We start from the raw sequence: 15,102 nt of genomic DNA on the forward strand, positions 1-15,102 counted from the left end.
AGGTTGAACTGTCAACGCACAGTGACCTTTCAGGATCTTGGTTTTCGCATAGACCCTTCAAGGTCTACAAGACACCTTAAAGTCAAGCTCCAGCGAAGCTTCTCCCGCTGCAGTAAACATGTTGGTGTTTTGTTACACCAAAATGTAACATTGCTGTGTCATGACAGAGACAAGTTAGGAGGAGAAAATGATGATTGATGAGTTGCAACATCTCCGTGTCCTTGCAGAGTTACCGCTAGCTTAGCAGGAAGAAAATGTCCACGATAGGTTAGTTTGCTTCTTAAATGACCCAACGTCATTTAATACAGCATTTATTTGGAGAGACATTCATGTGGTCATTGTTATGCAGCTACAGCTAGAATGAACAGACTGCTATGAGCCATTAACATCCCATGAGCCACATACTTTTCACTCTACATTACACAAGATAAAAACTAGCACCAAAACTCAAGTCTCAGACCAGGAGTCAAGTCCCAAGTCTTTAGGACTGAAGTCTAGCCTGAAGTCTTTTATTTTTATTTTTGCCTCTTAAGTGTGACTTGGGTCGGACTTTCAAACAGAAGCCTTGGGCTCTGACAGGAAGACCATGCACACCAAATGCATACGGACCGAAAGCTTGGACTGGAACCCAGGAACCTCTTTCTACCATGCAGCAGTCCTACCAGCAGCTTCACTGTGCAGCCCAATTTTAATTTCAATGACATAAAAATATCTGATCTAACCCATCTGATAGTCATAACATTACCTTTGGTGCAGCAAAAACTTTATTGAAGGACTAGCGATTATAGTAAAAAGAGTCAAATTAATACTAAGCAAAACTAATTTAAATTTGTCTCCAATCATGTACAATTTTAAAGAAATCCACCATTAGTGGCAACAATATACTTTATATGGGAAACATTTATTTCAGTTCTAAAAACAATAAAGTAAAAACATGTAGGCCGTTTAGTTTTTATAAATTGAAATAATACATCGTCACACAGACGTCGCCATTTTATGTTAAGCTGAATTGCATACTGTGGAAATAAGGTGTGCTAGGTTCTACGTTGATAGCTCTGTCCAGGCAGAACAGTAATTTTTGCGCAATAAGTAACTGTCAGTTTGAATCGGAGGCCGTTGAAACTGAATTGAGTGCAGAAATGAGAAACGGAAATTAAAATGAGAAGAACCGTGTGGATGAACAGGGGAGATTCTACTGAGTACGGTCCGCATCGGGATCAAAATATTTTCTCAAATATATTAGAATATATACTAGAATGGTTTGTTACAAAGACTTAAAGATGTAACACTAACAAATCCATTCACAATCTTGTCTTGATGTTTCGTTAGCTTTTTCTAATGGTGTTAGATCTAGCTAATACAGTAAACAGTGGATCAAAACCAATTTTTTTTCTGTTTGTTTCAATGGATATCTTATGTATAATCCACATGACAAGTTTATGAGGTAGTTTGCCCCAATCCAGATGTTTTGTGGGCTGTTTTGTTTATAGGCTCAAATCTACTATAACCTACTTGCTTCATCGGTCCGGTATGCATTCCGCAGGTTAAAATATCGCAAAGAAATGTAATATATATATATAAACAATTTTGAAGTAATTATGTGGGGTTTTTACGCTTTTACGTTAAAAGAAAAATTACAAGATATTCATCTCAACATGTCCAACGAGACGTGGATCCCTTTAAGCTGGTCAGTTATTAAAAACATGGTGAAAAAAATCTGACTTTCTATCTCAACTAAACAAATAGTTTCATTCAATTCAGTTCATTTACATAGTGCCAATTAACAAATAAAAGTTATCTCAGGGACAGAGAAATGGCTCAGAGATGAAGGATGGAGTGAAATACAGGACAGTCCTGCAAAACAATCACTGCTAGAGCGTTCAAAAGATTCACCATATTGCTGAATAATGACCCCACAAGGGTAAGTGGGTATAGACGGACGGACGGATAACAGCAAACAGACACCAGTCTTCACTAACTGTAGTCTCTTTGGACATAAAGGAAGGTCCGACGTTCATGAGCTGCAAAATTCAGAGTCTCTGCCTCACCATAGCGCCCCACACAGAGGGCACGGCCGCCCTGAAGCTCTCCTGAGGCCCCACAGGGTTGGATCATATGAATGTGGGTCACAAACAGCTCCTTCTCAATGCGCTCGCGCTCGGGACGCCCACCTCCCAGACTGCCTTTGGGGTGAAAAGGAAGAACGGGACGGTCTCTCAAAGCGGGTAGTAGGGCGGAAAGACAACATGCAAACACAAGAGACACGGAAACACAATCAGACGAATGTAAACCAGACGCGTACAAGATCAAATGAAACTTAAGTCCTGTAAGGTGAAAATGTTTCAGGGAGATGCAGCTCTCCTGAACAGAAGCTGACAGCGGTTCCCCGTACCCTGCATATTGTGTAACATCATCTGAGCTCTGCTGAGCCGCCCGCAGTGCACTTCCAGAGACTCTGCCGTTTCCACCATCCCTGCCTCACAGATCCCGTGACTAAGCCATGAATACTTCATGGCTTTCCTGAAAGCACAGGCCCCAGTGGAAGTAGCAGGCGAAGTGTACGAGTTCCTCTGCAGGTCACTGTGCCACACTGTCTCTGCTCTATATTTACTCCACACCGAGGGGATGTGTGAGCAAGCGTGTGAACGTGGGAGGATGTGTGGGTGGGGGGTGAGAAAAGGAGCGATGATAGCCGACACATTTTTTGCACTTTCAGATGTAATATAGCTGCTTGATGAAGCCGGAAGATAAATAAATCTGTGCTTGTGTTGCAGGTGAAATAATCCCCGGTAACATCACGCATTTGCCTGCTAGGAACCTCAGTGCTCAGACTTGCGTGGAGAACATATTCATCAGAGCAGAAGAATCATGTCTTGCACCGGCCGTTGGATGGGGGAAGGGTGTGTGTGTGTGCGTGTGAGAGAGCTAACATGTGAGACAGACAAAGATGACCAAACACTAAGCTACAGACAATCTGTGCAGCACATTTCCTGTAGCTCTTTCACTGATAATAGCAGGGAACACAGACAATGGTGAAGGTGATTCAATAAACAATCCAGATGGTTCATTTTGCAACAGAAAACACACACACACACACACCCACACACACACACAAGGTGTGCCATGAAAACCTCCTTTGCAGAACTTGACATATGGCGCACACAATTTCCCTCTCAATTTCAACTCCCACAGACGTTCCTCGCGCGCCGCAAATTACCCCCCACGCCTCCCTCCTGCTACCCCTTTTTCCTCATCTCCCCATCTCGTCATCCCCTTCCTCTAAATTCACTCTTCTTTCTAAAAGTCATCTGCTCGCTAAGCAGTAAGCAACATCACGGGCCGCTTGCAGAAATGAGAGTATACAAATGATTTGTGGCACAGCCGTCCCACTGGCGCCAGGCTGCGAGGACGACTGGGTTGGAGGGGGGTGAAGGAGTGAGGGTGGTGGGGCGGGATAATGTCACTTTCACCTTGTGTTTCCCTAGCAGGTCCATGATGATCATTTTTACCCATTTTCATTGCAAATTTGTTTTGGGTAAAAGCTAGCGAGGGAGGAAAGCAGGCATGAGGTGCTGCCTTTTGCTGAGTGGAGTCAAAAAGGCGAAGATGGGGGTAAACAAGGTGGAGGAGGGTGGATGTACATATATAAAGGAGTGGGTGGGGTGTAACAAAGGGGAAAGAAGTAGAGGGGGGGTTGCATCTGCACGGTGACCTTTTTCTGATCCAATCTCACTGATGAATCCTAATGAAGGATTTAATAAAAGCACAGTTTTACAATCTGTCTCTGCATCAAAGCGTGCAATTCAATTCAACAACACAGGCCTCGCATCTACATCTCCCAATATTGCAGAAAAACCCATCAAGCTATTCTCCGAAAACAAGCAGGCGCATGTTTGCATATGCTTGGTAAGAAATTGGAGAGAGAGAGTGGGGGTGGGGGGGTGGAGGGGCAGGAATTGGCTGGGCCGCAAAGCGAGCGGCTGGCACATTTGTTCCAGCTGTAGCCTAATGTCAAAACTCGTCATATTCATTTGGCCTCCTAATGAGCCTAAAGTCAACAAGGTGCAGCACACATGAGTGGAATCGCCGCTGCAGCCCCACCGCTTAATGAAGGGGGTGGAGGAGGTGGGGGGGGACACAGAGGAGCAGGCGGTAGGAGAGAGGGAGAGCAGAACATGGGAAATCATTCCAAACTTGATAAGACAAACACTCCTCACACACGCCGTCATCTGACATTTCGGTGAAATCAAAAGGGCACACCTGCTACACTGTCAGCGAGCTCAGAGTCTGTAAACAAGACAGATGGACAGATCAACACAACTGTCTGAACAGCTGCAAGTTGATGCAATAAAGCGATGAAGAAGAGGAGCAAGTGCTGGCAGACGAAACTAAAAATAAAACTACCGCTGGAGTTTAAAACTCCTGAAACACTCTACAACAGTGACATCTGCTGGCGGTGAGCTGGGATTACAGCAGACTATCCCAAACTTATCTTAGTACAAAAAAGAAGCTCTACATAACTGAAGCAATAAAATACTGAGGAAGACTCATCAAACCGGCATACAGTCACCTCCGCTGCACCAGAAACAACCTCCATGATGAGATCAACAGGAAATGTTTCAGAATGTTCTCACTTCCCCATGAGAACATTGGTGTCTCAGTCTGGTCAACTTGTGTTTCTTTTGGTAGCTTATAAATTCAATTAGAGAATTGCTCCAAAGCTTTCTAGCAACAACAAGAATATCCAGTTAAAAACTGGTGTTTTCTTAACTTATGTGTTGACACAACTTTGGTTAATCTCTTGACTTTGGAAGTCCTTTTAATCACTACATGACTTTCAGATAAAATAATGTATTGTCATGTGAAAAAGTATTTGCCTTCTGTTTTGTTTTTTTTTGTTGCTGTTTTTTCACCCCTCATTTTTAAACGTTTAATGTCCTTAAGCAATTTGTAATATTAAACTACAATGACTTGAGGAATTACAAAAGGTCTTTGCTTGCCACCCAGTTTTTGGCTCTCTTTCCCAGAAGTATAATTTTATGTAGTGGACACCTCACTGGCAGGAAGGAGCCAGAACTGGTTCAGAAGAACTATCTGGGACAAGTTGGTCTGACCTCCAGCAGCTTGCAGCTTAGGCTTTGGAGACCCTAACTCTTTGTGTTCGTCGGATGTCTTATATCTGTCTGTCCTGTTCTATCAACTGGTTGTATCAGGTAGTTGTTCACACTGTGGAGAAGTTATCCGTTCTCCATCCTGAGGTCTTGATGTATGAGGTTGAAGAAGAGTCAGTGAGTTGAATTCATGAATTCTATTTATTAATTAAAAGAATACAGCCGGTCCGTTTCTCTTGCTACCTGTAGGAGTTAGCAGGACGAAATGGCGTCTAACAAAAGTTTTCCATTCCTTTTGCTTGCCTCTATCTAAGCTACGCCCTAAAGAGGACGTTCCCTAGTGTGTCATATTCTTTAACCCTAACTCTCATTTGCATTTCCAAACATGTAATTTTCTTTAGCTTTACAACTAGCTAAAAGAGATAGAAGGAAAACACAGAATTATTTTTTGTCAACAACACTGAGCCCTGTTCTGAATCTTTTGCAGTTCACAATTGTTCACCAAAGTCACAAAGAGTTAAACTCTAAAGCAAAAAAAAAAAAAACAAAAGAAAAACTCCTTGATGAGTTTTGTTTCATAATTTTTTGAATTGTACCAATATTGGTTAGAATCAGCTAAGGAAACCATCTTTAACTCCGTGAAACAAGATGAAATAAAGATGTGTTATGGAGAACATTGTCACTAATACATTTGATTTCACATAAATGCAATTTTTGGATTTTTAAGACAGCAAATGCAACTGCCCAATCAGCTTTTTAAGGCCGGCCACTAAGCATGTCTCATAGAGCACAAATAAACCAATTAAATATGTTTAAAGAAAGTTCTACAGTCTGAATAAAACAGAAACACAATTTATTTGAATTTTATTCTATTTAAATTGAAATGGGTCATTTTTATTTGGACTGATTCATTGTCTCTGAGATTACTTCACACATTAAAAAGCACCTACAAAACAATCCATTTCTACAGCTCCAGTTCACAACAAATGTTGTCTCAAGCCGCTTGACGAAAAATAATTTCAATTCAATCACACTTACATTCCAACAAATCCTATTTATCAAAAAGTATGGTCATCTTATTATTCAAAGTAGCTTAAAATGTTTGTATCCAAGAAACCCAGCAGATTGCATCAGTCTTCCAAAATTGCTAATCTACCTAAGTCATATTATAAATGAATATCCACACTTTACCTCAATGCAAACAGCAAGTTGGAAAACATATATGTGGAGCAAGCAGTTGAAAATGCAGCTTTTTACTGGATAAAATAAAAAATATGCTATATGGAGCCACAAAACATGCCATAGGAAGTGCATCAGCTGGTTTTATAGATCAATAAATTCCTCAGTAGAAGAGATGAGTTACTTAAAGGGGCAGTATTATGCGTTTTTCAAGCACATTGTGCCAATTTATAACATAATCAAGTAACTATGTTAACTTAGGTTGTTAATAAAATGCTATTTATATCAAACATGTCTTAAAATAAATAAAATTAAATAAAATTACTTCCTAATTTAACACCTTGAAATTGGGCCTCTGTCTCTTTAAAAACTCTTGTTTTCGTCCTGAAACTCTGTCTTCGGAAAGTCAACACAACATTGCTCCTGTATCAACCCTTTAACAATGTTTTGGCCAGTGTTGCACTGAGAAGTAGCTCCTATGAAGAGCTCAGCAGATGGGCAGTTCAACCAGGTGTTTGCTAATTGCTGCCGGCTAGTCTGGAGGAGCTGACTGGAGGAGTCGAGGGGAGGGATGCTCCATGAGGTGGAAGTTCTGAGGAGGAGGTGGAGCTAAGACCACCTAGCCGCTTTGCACAGCTGAATGGCTGCCATGGAGAGAAAAGGATTTCTCAAACATGCATGAAAGAATCAAGGCAACACTGCTGGTACATTTTTGATGAGGGAATAACATTATAACATGAAACTCAAAAAATTAAATTTGATATTACATACCTTTAAATATCAGATTTTATGTAGAACTGCTGCCTGGATCTGAGAACATGTAATGTTTTCCTGATTAGACTGTACACTTCAATTACGGTACTTTATGTTGCCACAAAATGCATTTACTAGACAGCTTGTGCCAAAAATCTGCATGAGCCGTCACATCTCAGTATAACATTTTCCATATATACACGGTAAATGTGGACATTTAGGTGTGGCCTCAGTTCAGATGCAGATTGGTTGTGTGTCTAAATGTGTGATGGGAGAGTGTGGAGCGACAGCTGTGCCACAAATCAGCACCCATTTACTGGTGACAGAGTCATTAAAGCTTGCTCATCTCATAAAACACAATGCACATGGTCAAACACCGTGCACTCCATTCACGCTCATAACTCAGCCTGCTGCACACACACCCGCACATGCAAATGCAAACACACAATCCCACAAAGCGAAACTGAGTGTGTCAACCAAAGCGAGCGTTTGGGGGGTGTTTTGTGCGGGTGTGTTGTTTTTGAATCTATAATAAGGAGGGTGATAACGACTCCTGAAGCAGAGACGGATCTTTACTAAAAGCAGTGCAGCAGTTAACGGTGTCACACTTTGTTTTACGATAAGTGCAAACCTCCCTTTCCGCTCCTCTACCTCTCTCGATTTAGCAAAATTGCACAAACTATATGAACATTATGCAAATAGGCAGTAAAGTCCTCTCTTTCCGCAGTGCTCCACAGTCTAATTAATCTTTAAGACTAACTGAGCAAACCGGGGAGTCAAGAACTGTTTTTCATTGCTGATGCTGACTTCTACCTGCTGCTTTCAACTCCACAGATTTATACACCATATTATGAAGTCCCATCCAAGGGTTAATGTGCCATACGAAGGCACTGAGGTGTAAAATGTCACCAACCTCAATCTGATCCGGGGTCAGCTGCTAGACACCCAGAAGGTCACAGCAATACCTCAGCCGACACATTGAATCAGATCAGTTTGGAGAGAACTGCGAAATGCGTGCTTCACCGCAAAGTAAAGGTTATACATACAGATGTTTTCACAGATTTAAAAAAAAACATATCAAAGTGCTTTGAGATTACCAAAGGAATATAAATACAACATCAGCTTCTGGCTGACAGCTACTAGTTGACAGGGCAGATGAATGCTTGAGATCTGTCATAGAGAAAGCTCAGTGGGTCTGAAGGGCTGAAGCAGGGATGCACCGATCCACTTTTTTCACATCCAAGACCAATACGGCTGTCGGAGGTTTATTATCGGTTGATACGGAAAATGAGAGCTGAATTGACTTAAAGTGTTTTTTAAACAACAACAACAAAAAAAAAAAACACAGACATTAAAGTACTGAATTAAAATTGATTTGATGATTCTGCATGGGTACAGTACATGTAAATACACCAATCGCTTCACAAGCTTGGTAAAACATCTAAAAACAACACAACTTTAATTTGGTCAGTCAGTGCAATTAGGAGTACAGCCAATGTAAAATAAATAATAAAGAAACTGGAACTAACAAAAGCCATAGGTTGACTATTTTGGTCAAACGTGTACAATAAAAATAAATAATAAAGCACGACGTCGCTCAGAGCACAAAACATAGAATTAGACTGAATAGATCTGCTCTTATGGATCTGGCACATTGTTACTGATACCCAAACTAGAATTGCTTTCAATATCAGGACCGATACAGATATTAATAACGGATCGATGCATCTCTAGTCTGAACCGCCTCCGTCTGATCATCAAAGAACAAGTGGATATGGATATGAGTTTTAAAATGGAGTCACAATCAGTCACCTCCAAATCTGGATGAAATCAAGCTGTAGATTAAGAAAGAGACAGGCATCCACCAAACCAGGACAAGAAGCATTGGGGTATCATTCAGACTAGATAAGGGTAACCAAACTGTGCACAAGAGGGGCAAGGTGATCACTACCAGAAAGCAACATTACAGACTTTAAAGATAGCTATGAATGCCTTTTGATTCCACAGGCAATCGGTACCTTGGTGAGACCAAAAGGAAACCAGCCCCAAATGAATCCAAAGTAGAAGGTTTTGAGAAGCAAGTCGCACAGTAAAAGGAAAAAAAATCCAAACAATCAATGGCTAAGCCTTGGCAGTTGTCAAATACACTGCAGGAACAGCAACATGGCAGAGGAATGAGATAGAAACCTCAGATATGAAGACAAGGAATCTCTTCACAATGCCCAGAGGGTTTCAACCAAAGTCCTGAACCCTGACACTCTACAATGAGTGGACTAGTGAGTGCTAAAAGCAGGAAAACATCACAAAGAAGTTGTAAACATCATGAACAGGAATCAATACAGAGAAGCCCAAACTGGAGTAAGAAAAGCTATTCTGTTTGTAGCAGCAAATATTCTCATAGCTGAGTTCTGCAGAATCTGATGCTGATCCAGCATGGGTAACATTGGAGACAAGCAAAAGCAAACACATGCGAGACTTATCATCTCCAGTTTCGTGTTTGATGTGAGCTTCCAAATATTATTTTAAATATAAAAGTAATCTGAAGCCACCTATTTGAAATGACGCTCATGAACACATTTCTGAGACTCACTAAAGCAGAGGGGCTTGAAGAACAAATTATGTCAGCATTTACAGGAATCGTGTTATCATGGAATATGATCAGTCTTCGAACTCAGTACAGCTGGTGTCATCAGCATAGAGCTTATACCAACTAATAATCTGGAAGGACAAGGAGAATGGGAACAAGAACTGAACTCTGTGGTATCCCACAAGGCAAAGCTGTCCTTCGCAATATTATCTCTTCAATAAATATTTATATCTCGTAGAGCACTTCTGGATAGATGCAAACTACATCTCGTTGCTTGTACAGTGCAATGACAATAAAGTTGAATTCTATTCTATTCTATTCAATTACAGAAAGCAGCAGAATACTCCCCTTTGTTTCATCCGGCTTCTTGCCACTAAAAGGCCAAACACATTTCATCGCTCCTTTCAGGATAAACCTCTAATGACGCAAGAAGGAATAATTTACTCAGTTCATTATACTTACAGGCCCGAAAATTAACAACTGGATGAAGTAGAGACTTGTAACATGCAAATCTGAAATGTCCGACAGACACACACAAACAGACTTCCTCTTTCTGAGGCGTCGGACTGACCTTTCTCTGAGAATCCACAATCCTTCATGGCCTGGTCCCAGTCAGAGTGAGTGGGCAGTGAAAGTGATGACCTGTCACCCTGCAGAATAACTTGGCTGGACATCACCATGTGCCTACAGGAGGAAAGCCACCAAATCCAAAGTTCTAAAAGGTTGAAGTTGAGGAAGCACAAGTTGGAAAAGTTGTGCTTTTCCACAACTTGGAGAAGTTGTGGGAAATCAGTCACTGGACTGAAAGTAGTCCAATGAAACCTGGTTTCATTCTGACCAAATTGGATTTGCTATAATCAGATAATACAGATAGGACTCTTGTGTTGGTAGTTCAGGAACAAATATTGTTTATGTAGAAAGTTTAAAAATCCTGAGCCATGAAAATAAAGATTTAAAAAAGTAAAACATTAGCTTACCTCAGCTTACACAAACTCAGAATATGCTCCGACTTCAGTGTTGAAAACCTTCTAATTTCTTCGCAAGCAACTCTACAAACTCTGCACCAAAATTACAGGATAAGACAGACCAAAAGAAAAGATCCTCTTTTCTTAAAGAATGCAGACTGATTGGTTTTGGTGGTACTGAGGAGGAGAGTCACGATGCTGTCCTTGCATGGGTTGTGGAGAAGGAGCGCGAAAACACTGGAGGTCACATCCACAAAAATGAGGCTGAGGGGCAAAAATCTCACAGGGGATGTTCCATGGAAAAGCACATTTACATTCACTCTGATTGCATACAGCCTGTGGCGTGCTCCTCAGAAGCAAAGGTAGGATTGTAGGGATGCTTTTGGAAAGTTCACAGTTAAACATCAGTGTACTTAGAGAGCAATTTAAAGTAAGGACAGATAATCTTAAATTAAAGTATGAGGGTAAAAGTACAACATGAAAGCAGAGTCATTCAGCAAGCTGTTGTTCCCCCAGGCAACTCCAGGCATCCCACACAGTTCTTCATAGTTCTGCCTTGTGACTGAGCGGATCTTCTCTTTAGCTCGTTCCTTTCACGTTTTATCCCATGGCTTCCCACTCCAAACACAACAGAGGCAAACTTCTGAAAAAAATCAGCTCAAGTCCATTTTTTTTTTAGTCCAGCCGAAAAAGAAAAAAAAATGTGTGTATGAGGCGGGGGGGGGGGGGGGGGGGGGGGTTCTGCTAATAATCGGATTACAGTGTCACTTCTTTTGAAGTTTAAAGCTCAGAACCTATAAACAGCAGGGCGACAGGGGAGGCACCTCACCTGGATTTTTGTCAGTTGATGTCCGTTGGAGGTTGGAGGTGAGGGCACGTGGGAGGAGCCTGCTGTTATTTCCCTAAACAGACACAGAAACAGCACCTGCCATTCAAATACACAACTAAACCAAAGCATGTCTACAAAGCCCTCCATTTGCCTACGTTTGAATACACCAACGTAACGCGAGGACACTGGGATTCACTGAGCTCCTCTGAACTACACACTCATAGCAGTTCAACTCAATGCAGTTTGAGTTGAACTGCTATGAGTGTGTAGCAGTTCAACACACTCATAGCAGAAATATGTGTCTTACTATGCTGACACGGGCCGTGGTTAATCGAAAAGTCAAGCATTTCCTGTAAATAGGGAGGCAGCTGGACTGGTTTCATTCTGAGCGAAATTGTGTTTTTTTTCTTAGAGCGGAGGAACCCTGCCCCCTTGTGGCATCAAGCTGTGAATGCAGCATCTTAGAAAAAAGAAGTATCAGCGCCAGATAAGATATAATGGTCACCAAGCAGAGGAAGTATTTTGATTTGCAAACTCATAGTGGTGTGAAAAGGTTCTCGTTTACGGTGCATCAGCTCTGAATTATCACAGGCAAGTTCAATTCTTAACAATCTTTTTTTTCCTTCTCATTGAATGCCCTAAAATGGAAAATTCCCACATTTTTCAGTCTGTGGAAGGATTATCTAGCAGTATGTTCTTTGATGATGAGTTTTGAGTTGAGAAGAATCAGATGACGGGTTAGAGACATATGTCTTGATACAGCATCATACAGTGTTGACCATACATCTATGACTACAATCTCAGCTTTCTTGTTTACCTTAGTTTTATTTTATCAGAGACAAAATCTTACTGTGCAAGAATTCTTTCAAGCTCTAAAGCCTGCAAGTTCACCTTTTTAATGAATAAAAATTAGGCTGCACCATTTACAGGTTTTTGGTTTGCCTGACCTGCTAATTTTGATTTTGGGCGAAGCAAAAATTCAGACTTTTTTCTGAAGAGTCAAAGTTTCTAAGTTGGCAAGAGGGTGACTACTGTTAACTGCACGCATTCACACCTGACCTGGTGGGCAAAAGGGGACAGTGGCTTACTTTTAGACCTTTGCGGAGGTAAATAGGCTCAACCTGTAAGTATTGATTTTGATCACTCAAAATTAAGAAAATCAGGGCCAATTTATTGGTGTACTCCTTAGTTTAAGTGTAGGTGTGCTACTAGTTACTGGGAAGTGAGGAAACACTTATGATGCAGAAACAGGAACACTTGAGCATTATGTTGAGGCATTAAAAGTTTCTTTCTTTGGTATGAGGGGGAAACTTTACAAAATGTTTCCAGTGTGTGCTGTTCTAATGGCAACAGCCAAATCCAGACTCATCCACTGGGTTGGCAGACAGAGAGGCATGGCTCATCAGTCCAGAGAACACGTCTCGTCCAGTGGAATGGTGCTTTACCACACTGGACTTAACTTTTTGCATTGTCTTGGTGATGTGGTACTCAAGTACAGCTGATTGTCTGTGGAAACTCATTCTCAGTTAAAACCAGAGGTTTACACGCACCGAATAAAAACATACATCCATCTGTTTTTTCTCACTGTCTGAAGTTAAGTTTGACCAAGCTTCTCTTGTTTTAGGTCAGTTAGAATTACTAAAATTATTTTTATTTGCTAAATGTCACAATGAAGCAAAAAGATTCCCTACTTTTTCTCAGTGTTTGGTAGTGTTACATTTTAACTGTAGGGCCAGCGTGAAGCATGATGGACATCCTTCCATGAGCTTCTCTCAGAGTTTTGCTAAAATTCTGGCCCATTCCTCCTGACAGAACTGTGGAACAGAATCAAGTTCGATGTCGGTACAGAACATGTTTCACTGTGGATAATGACTCTGTCTTACCAGCTTCAGCCAGTGTATTCATGAGGTCTTTGGCTTTTCTTCTGGGGTCAATCTGTACATTTCATACCAAAACATATTTATCTCTTAGTCACAGAACCAATCTCCTTACTGACCGGTATGATGGTTGGACATTCCCATCATTTCTATACTTGCGTATAATTGTTTGGACAGATGAAAGCAGCACTTTCAAACATCTGGAAATTGTTTCTAAGGTTGAATCAGATGTGTACAGGGCCACAACCTTCTGCATCACTCAAGTGATTGGCTATATATACGTATATATACTGTATATATTCATTTGAAGATGTTTTTATGATTTTGACCATGCCTGGTAGATAGGTCCCACATAGTATTGATACCTTTGTAACAAACTTATAGCAATCTTTGGAAAACCAAGAACTACCGTTCAGTTTAAAAAACTGAACTCTGGTTTCTCTGAGGCAAAATGCAAAGAAAAGAGGGATTCCTCAAGACTGTGCTGTAAAATAGGCTTCGATATACCAGCCAGATGGTGCTGGTTAAATAATAAATAAAGGGGTGGATCTGGGTCACATACTTATTTATCTCAACAAATCTATGAACATACAGGCATCAACACAGCTGAAAGCCACATGAACAGTCAGATGTTTTATCATAACACATTACAGACTGCTATAGGTAGTTCATCAGGTAGGTGTTAAGCCAAAAAACATCTCTACAGTGAAGCACCTACTTTGCTATTACAATGCTCTTGTAATAATAATAACAATCAAAAATGACTGTTGATCCTTGGTTTGGCTGCTTCATTAAGACATTAATGTTTCTAAGGGCAATACAGCCAAAAACAGTGAGGTGGCTGGGATATGGGGGGCAACATTCACCCTATATGTGCCAGACCCGCCTGATCAGGGAGTGTGATGGCTGCAGTTACAGCCACACAAATGTGGTAATATTCACTCTCACCACACGCAATAAGTTCATTTCACTTATATTTGGATTTCTTTAAGTTTAGGATTTAATTTACAGAATAACTGGTTTTGTTTAGAAAGCAACACATCACAGTGTATTCTAGAATAAGTGCGCACATTTTAGTTTATATTGTTGTGTTTTGCTTGATTTAATCTTTGTTTTGTTTCTGAGTTTAAGTGCTGGCTGCCCAATCCTTAGGAGAGCAGAGAGGTGGAGAAGGGGTGGAGCAAGCCAGCTGAGACTGCAAATTGGTTCACACCATTACTCATCATCCAGAGGGGGGGAATGGGATTTGCTATGTTAGTTTCAGTTAGGTTTCTGTGTATTTTCCCCTTTGTGTTTTGTATGTGGCCTGATCAGCCAGTATTTAAGTCCCCTTTTGTCTCTGTTTGGGAGGTCTGTTTTTTGAGTTAGTCTGAGTTGATGTCTGTTACTTTGACCTCTTTTATGGGCCCAAATGTTGTCATTTTTTCTATTATTTACCCAAGTTTTGTTTTGGGTTAAATAAAAAACAATTATTTTTGACTTTGAACCGGTGCCTGGCTGTTCCTTAACTGCTCGGTCCATCACAGAGAGTCTAGAGGAATCGAGCTGTCTTGATGAGCTCCAACAATTATTTGCTTTTCTGTTTTCCTATTTTACATTTTGTCCCTGAAATGATAGCAGGATCGGATGCTTAGGCAAAATATTAGGAGATTCACTATATTTGAAATTTATGGAAACTGTTCTCTAATATCAAATCAGCTGAGTTTTGGTATTTAAAACATTAAGAAACTATAGACACATTGTATGTTTATGTTTACTTTCCAAAGTATGCACAGTGCACTGGTTGGCAGAAACCAGGAGG

This window comes from Xiphophorus maculatus, chromosome 1, assembly GCF_002775205.1.
Source record: "Xiphophorus maculatus strain JP 163 A chromosome 1, X_maculatus-5.0-male, whole genome shotgun sequence".
NCBI classification, from domain to species: Eukaryota; Metazoa; Chordata; class Actinopteri; order Cyprinodontiformes; family Poeciliidae; genus Xiphophorus; species Xiphophorus maculatus.